The sequence below is a fragment of the Dromaius novaehollandiae genome, chromosome 1 (genome assembly GCF_036370855.1).
Source record: "Dromaius novaehollandiae isolate bDroNov1 chromosome 1, bDroNov1.hap1, whole genome shotgun sequence".
NCBI lineage: Eukaryota > Metazoa > Chordata > Aves > Casuariiformes > Dromaiidae > Dromaius > Dromaius novaehollandiae.
Window position 1 is genome coordinate 156,798,331 of NC_088098.1, and position 7,596 is coordinate 156,805,926.

Sequence of the window (7,596 nt, forward strand, 5' to 3'; positions counted from 1 at the left end):
GAAGAGTAGCTTGCAGTGTTTTTGTATCCTTTCCTTTATATGGCTGTGTTGGCACACGGGGATGTAGACTAGTATGTCCTGCTGGGAAAGGAAGAGATGTGACAGGACTGAGGAATAATGAGTTTGGGGCACAATCTCACATTCTGAAATGAATCCTACTCCTCTTGCATTAAATACACATTTTCACACTTGTTGTCCCCAAATATACAGTAGGTCTGCCTAAAAATGAACCACTTTGTTTTACAAACAAACAAAAGATTAGTTTAAAAGCCTACTACTGCAATAGTGTAATAAAAACAAGTGACAAGCTTTTAGGATTAATTACTTCATCAAGTCCAGTAAGGGAATGAGGCACTCTGAGCCCTAAGAGCATGTTTGTTTCTTTTCCAGCTATATCAATTAAACTAATAACCTGTGTTCTAAAGCCAGAGTCATTTGGGCTGCCATGATCATGTATAATAGGTATCTCTGCCACTGTGTAAGAGTAAGCAAATAGCAGTATTTCCTTATAGCCATTTTCTACTGAACATTATAGACAGCTTTATTTCTGTGACAAACATTAGAAGTTAGAGGTCCCGATTTCCTTGAGGGTTTGTTTTCCATAAAAAGTCTTCCTCCAGTGCTAATTACAAAATTAGTAAGAAGCTTTAAAGTAATTAGATCAGGATGTTAAATCACTAATATTCTTCAAATAAAATTCCTAATTAGGACACACTGCACATTTACCCATAAGCTAGATCTGACATGCTGACCAAACTTTCCGTTTTTAGCTGACATCCAGGACACCACAATGAAAATGGAGGGCACCCGGTGTACTCTGTTCAGATAGAAGTCCTCATTTGACTTGTTACAGGCAAGGACCTCGATGCCCATCCATTTTGGCCCCAAAACAGATGGTCACAGTACAGAAAGAGTCATGGCCATACATTCAGACACCTACCACCAGAAGGTGATTCATGTCTCTCTCTTGTATAGGGAGTCTAGGTACTTGCTTGGATTAAGCTTCCATGACAGGATTTAGCTGCTGACCACCATAAAAATATAAAGCTATCAACACTGTCTGGTCCTCCCTCCTCTTTCCTCCTACACAGTACTTCCCAAACTCTGAGAAGGTAAATGTACTTGGAGAGATGCTTTTGTTTTATTACACCTAATAAAACTGCACCTGGCACAAAGGCATCTCAGTTGAGAACTGATCCATACTAAACTATTGTAATACAAACAGGAACAACTACTATTTCTTTACAGTCCGCTTATCTGAGACATATATACTGCTTCCAAAAAAAAAAAAAAAAAAAAACCCAACCCAACTATATGGATACTTCATGCAGCCTTCAGAAAGTCTTTCCAAACATTTTGTATCTTATTCTAGTCTCTAAGTGAAATCATCTGTGATCTCAGAAAAGTAGATATACAGATTTTTAGATATCAGAAGGAAAAATATTTTTTAAAAACTTCTCACCAGTTTATTTCAAGTCTACTCAATATTTCTGCATGTGACGAAAGAATTTTCCTGTACTGAGTGCTTCACTTCTGTTTTGACATTGACCATCATAAAAATGTGTGTTTTCTGGACCGTAAGTATTATCCCTCAGTCACTTTTTACTACCCAATTTGGATTTACTATCCAATGTGGTTCTGTTATATACTGGTGTCATGGCTACAACATACCTAGGATTCCTACAAGGTGTCCTTGCACATATGCCTCTGGGTCAGAGTTAGCTTCTAGCTACTATCTCACTATGACCAAAATCCCACAGCCCAATTACTTTTAGGCAAATCTTTGAATAGCAACACCTCATTGCCAGACATACTCATGTGCCAAGCCCAGCTGTGCCATAGGCATCTAGCCATTTTCACAGAGGGGAAAATAAAGCCTAAAGTGACCCAGAGAATACTTTCAAACCTAAAAACCTTTAAACTGCTAAAAGACACTCTGTGTTTTGGAACAATTTGTATTTCCTCCCCAAAACTTATTCTCTCTCACAATAGCTTAGATCAGAGCAGCTTATGCTCAAAAGTACCAGAAAAAGTAGCTGTTGACCACAGTATCTGTATCTCCGAGTCCACATAGGTGGGTGTCATCCTCACACTGCTGACAATGCACATGCTCCTCCATCTTTTTGAGAGCACTAAAGTTAGTATTTTATACCTCTCCACACATATACACACTTATTCCAGAAAGGAATAAACCATTTTTAGCCCCGTTGGAAACAACCAGCTACTTCTCTATACATGACCCAAAACCACTGTTATTTCAACCACCCTGAAGACACTTACCAGTGATGCCTCATCGTTGGAATTGTTTAATTTCCCTTTAGTCTACCTTTTAACACCCTTTTTTGTTTAATACCATGGAAATAAACACCACAGAAACATATAGTATTTGTCATATCCATTAGAAATAAAGCACAATCATGCTCTTCCTACAGCTGTGAGAATTCATACAGTGGAGGCAATGATTTTTTTATACTGTTTTTCTCCTACAGCAACTTACAGTAACCCCAGAATTCTTTTCAAGTAGATACACCTAGCCTTCTGTACTCAAAGTTTCATTATTATCAGAGATGTTCTTATTAAAAACAGGTTAGGTGTTTTGTCATAAAAAGCAGGTTTTACTGAAATAAAAGCTTTTCTCAGAATAGTTTTGCACATCAAAGATGTAATTTCAGGGAAGACACACTGCAGTAACACAATGACCAAAGATCTCAACTACCTCCCAGGAATCCACACTGTAAATGTGATCGAGCTTCGCCACAATCAAGATTTGCATCTGGTCCTACATTTCAGGTTAGTTACTGTACTATTCTAAATGCACAGCTTTTAATTTCCTTGTTTTTTCCAATCCCAAGAGGAACTAAAATTTCCAAAGTTATACTACAGATCTTTCAAGATCTCAAATATTTTAAGGAAGAAGAAAATCATTCCCTGACCAAATTTTATTAATATTCACATCAAAAGTCTCAGGAATTAGTGATATCAAACTGCTACTTTAAAGTGAAAATAGTTGGGAAGAGGAACAACAACAACAACAAAATCAAAACTCATAATACCACTCTCCTCTTCTGCATATATAGTAAGAGTGGCCAGGAACATGCACACTTATAGGCATGAGTCAGAGTACTATGTATTAGTAATTACTCTGCAAAAAGGCTGTGCGAACAGCAAAAAATATGTATCTTGATGTTTATTTGGGTGCTGTGATAGAGAAGCTAAATGAATTAACAGCTAGGCTTGGCAGCACATTAAATACACCTTAGGCAAAATTAACAAATATAAGTGCAAAGGCTAGAGTTACCAGTTTGCCAGGAATGTTCTTTCATCTTATTGATCCAAGAAATACTTGTCTTCTTTTTCAGAAAGATGTAATAAACTGTATTTCATTTGAAACTGGCAGATTCTTAAAACCAGCAGGCCTGGCCCACAAAATGGCAAGTATCTCCAGCAGCTGCTGATGTTGACAACATGTGACAACATGATACTCCCAGACATCATCAACTGCATCCCCAATTATTGCTAATTTTGTGTAGGATTACAACATTCTCCTATATTCATTAGCTACAATCATTAGCTACAATCATCTTAATAACAGTTAATAGCAGACAGAAGATGAAATGGAAAAAACAGAGAATATACAAGTAAGGTTTGCTAGGCTATGACCCGAAAAAGAATAACAAGCTCTCAGATGCAGTCTTAACCTGAGATAGTACTAACTGACCATTACAAAATGGTTTCGGACCATACTAATGGGGGAGGGGGGCGAGGTTGTTTTGCTTTGTTTTTTAGGCATAGAATTTCTCTAGTTTGTCATTTTGTAAAGAATTGGACAAAAAAATCATGAAAATTTCAATAAAAGGTTTAGATTTGAAGAATATATTCTGTTGTACATCACAACTGAACTAGAATTAGTTTGTGTGTATACATACATACTCAAGCTGAGTATTTCAGCACATCTTCTTGTGAAACACACAGACATGAATAACACTGAAATAATCTGTTAGTTTGGACAATCAGGTCAGATAGAAGAGGCTTTTGTTCAAGTCTAATCCACCTCACTGAAGTGTCTCATTTACTATGACCACTTACCTATTGATCATGATCCCATGCCAGACTTTCCATCTCCAAGCTAAGCAACCATTTCCCTCCTCTCAAGAAAAAAAGTGGTCAAAAGTGGTCAATTTGACTGTCATTTTCTGAGAAAAATGTTTTAAGACAGCTTTAACCTAGATTTTAACCTAGATGTGTATTTTCCTTGGAATGACATCCTACATAAGCATGGTATTTTATAGAGAGCCTCAAACAAAGATCTGAAATTAGCACTAAAGTGTTTTACAGGAGTGCATGCCAAATGCTTTTCATCTCGTTATGCTGGTTTGAAGCAGTGGTACTACTTAAAGTAACATTGTGCTAGAATAAAATGCAAGAGTGATTTCAGAGTAACACAATACACCACTGCCTCATGACGGTCAGTTGCCTCAACAAGTACTACAAATCTCAAACAACTCAAGCTCCATTTAATTTCTACTGTACAATTTAAAATTATACACTAGGCAGATTTACTCAAATGAAGTTGTATACCATACCCTCCAGTCAGAGGATTTAGATCATTTATCCATTTTCCATATTAAATACATGCTCTGCATATGAAACATTATTGCCACTACTTGCAAAATTATTCCACAATCAAGATTCAGTTCACAATAAAAAAGTACCATTGCAGAATCATAAAGTATATATTTCAATAAGCGAACTTTTGGTTCTGGCCCAACCTGTGTAACACTAGCCAAAGCATTTCACCTTTGTTCCTTCCACTTATAAATTGCTTGCTGTACCTGTGTCATCTTTTGAGGCCATAGACCGTCTTCCCTCTTTGTATAATGTGATTTACAGCTGGGATTTCTGAGTACTACTAAAACACAAAATCATGGCAACAGTTCAGTGTTCAACTCTACCAACCACCCTAATCCCAGTCTTCCCTGATTCTCCCAGTGATGTCCCCACTGCTCTGTGACAATAGTCCAGCCAAGAGAACTTGTCCCATCACTCTGAACATACCACACATACTCACACACATGTACACACACACATATAAAAATATGTTTCCTCAGGTCACGTCTCAGACACGGATGCTATGGTCTATTCTAAGCAAAATGGAATAGCTTTACATGCGCAAAGTCATATCTGAAGTAAAGCACTGCCTAAAAAGCTACTACTTCAGCACTGTCCACTTGTTCTTGGTGTAACATACTGATAAGAATGAGTCTTGCCAAGGCTCTATAGGAGAATACTCTCTTACAAAGATGAGGGAAAAGAAGACAAGAAACCAAGATCTGCCTGAGACTCCACTAAAAGTAAACCAATGCAGGAGACCCAGGTCTGAGATCACACTCAGGCCCCCGCACTGCTCCAAAGAAAACACTTCTGTTTTGCAGGACTCACATTTGAGTTTTCAAGCTGGAATAAGAAATTCAAGTCTTAATGTCCCCCTCTCCCTGAAATAAACCTGGTGATTCTAGCACACTACTCAGCGTCTTCTCAGCAGAAGCAAAAGGCAGCTTCCCCCAGAAGAAACCTGTGAGGCCAGCAGGCTCCCAAGGTCAGCGAACCCAGCCCTTTGGAGCCAGCGCTCTGGTGCTGTCCCACACAAGACCCTAATTCCCCCTTAAAAAAACAGGCTCATGGAATCCCCAGCCTGACACAATGAGCACAGGGGGAGCACTCAGAAGCCACCTGAGGAAGGCTGCTGGAAACTAGCCTGGCATATAGCATCCCTTTGAAACCCATCTTCCCCTTTTTTGGAAGATACACTTCTACAAAACACAGGGATTTAACCGACTGACACTATCAATGAAAAGAAATGTTTATCAGAAAATTCCTATCCAGTTCCTTGTCAGCCCTGATTTACACTGGTGCCATGGCAGGCTTGCAACACCACTCCACCCAAGCAGGGAGGTTCGCAGAAGTGCAATAGCATGCAAAGAAATGGGCTGATTTAAGGAAAAGCGCTTCAGCAAATCCGAGAAAGAGAGCCTCGATTAGTTTTCTCACCTTCGCACACAAAAAGAGAGCACTCAGCTAAGCGAATATTTAGGTGATATCCCCACTGGATCTCCCTCATTCACTCTCCAAGGGCGGCATGGGGCTTCTACCTTTCCCCGGGCTGCTCTCACCAGGGCAAGCGCACGCACGCACACACACACAAATAAATAAATAAAATCACCCCCCCTGAAAATCCTCCCCACAACCACCACAACCTGCTTGCAAGGCTGGGACACTCGTGGAGAGCAAACCCTCCGCGGTGCGCGCCCGCCGGCGGTGGGGGCACGCAGCGGCCGCCGCCCTCGCCAGCCCGACGGCAGCACCTCCGCGGGGCGCGGCGCGGCACTTACCTCTGCGGGGACGCGGCCTCAGCGGCAGCCTGCGGACGACAGAAACTCGCCGCTGCGCCGATTTCGGGCAGTCTGCTGCGAGGCGAGGCGAGGCGAGGCGAGGCGGGGCGCGGCGGCGGGGCGGGAGGCGACCGCGGCGGCCCGACACCGCCCCGTCTTGGGGCCGCGCTCCCGCACCGGGGCCACGCTCCCGCACCCGGGCACACTTTCACTTTCTCTCTGGGTCTCCTTTTTTTTATTCCTTTTTTTTTTGCGGCACGGTGCGCCCAGCCTCTCTCCGTGCCGCCTCTCCCTGCCTGCCCCCCCCCCCGGCACTCCTCCCTCCCTCTCGCACACGCCTTCTGCCCGCCAGACCGCTTCCTCCCGAAAACGTTCAGCTGCTGCTGCTGCTGCCAGCGGGCAGAAGCGAGGAGGAGGAGGCGGCCCCCCGCCCCGGAGCTGCTGAGCGCCCCGACAGCGGGGGGCGGCCCGGGGGAGCACGTCGGCTCCGCGCTGCCGGCCCCGCCGCGCACCGCCCTCCGCCGCGCACCGCCGGGCCCCTGTCTTATCTCGCCTTCCTGCCTCTGCAGCGCGCACACGCTGTGCCTCGGGTTCACCCAGCCCCGCGGGACGAGTAATGAAGAGCTGTTGATTCTTTTTATTATTATTATATTTTTAAAACTTCATTGTCTACCCGTCTCCTTCGGTAAAGTGCTTGAAGGAAGAGGGCAGGGAGACTGTTTAGGCTGGAGTAGCCTACATGTAGTTCAGCACAACAAAGACCCACTTGATTCCCTGCTGGCACGTAATGCCAAACAAAAGGGAAACACTGAGAATGTCATAATTATCACCCTGTGAGATGGAGGCAAAAACAACACTTCTTACAAGATTCATAGTTATGGAATAAATGGCAGCTTGGATGTATCTATTTCTGTCCTGGTACTATAAGCAGCTTGCTTACGCCCTGCTGCTTTAGTGCTGTGTTTGCTGGCAGTGTAGACAAAAATCTTGCAAAAAAACAGAAAGGCGGCAAAACCACAGGTCCCTGGTGATGGGGAAGTCTTCTGCCAGCTTATCAAGTGGTGAGACTGGCTGTTAAGATATATTGCCCACAGGAGGGAACCTTGCTTAACTTTTGTCTAGTTAAAGGGCATACTATTCAGGCACATCAGTGCATCTATTTTCCAGGATTACCTAAAGAGTATAAACACCTATGTATTAGATTGCC

At 42.7% G+C, this 7,596-nt stretch overlaps 1 protein-coding gene across 2 annotated transcripts in view; it reads right to left on the reverse strand.

Moving 5' to 3' along the window:
* The window catches only part of MYO16 (myosin XVI), a 385,095-nt gene extending 378,593 nt beyond the window's left edge, over nt 1-6,502 (reverse strand). Inside the window, exon 1 of one of the 2 annotated variants that reach the window (XM_064504083.1) lies at nt 6,390-6,502. The gene's annotated coding sequence lies outside the window, so the exon portion shown is untranslated. The remainder of the gene's footprint in view (nt 1-6,389) is intronic. The other variant, XM_026102455.2, reaches the window with a different exon arrangement.
* Nucleotides 6,503-7,596: the final 1,094 nt, after the last annotated feature.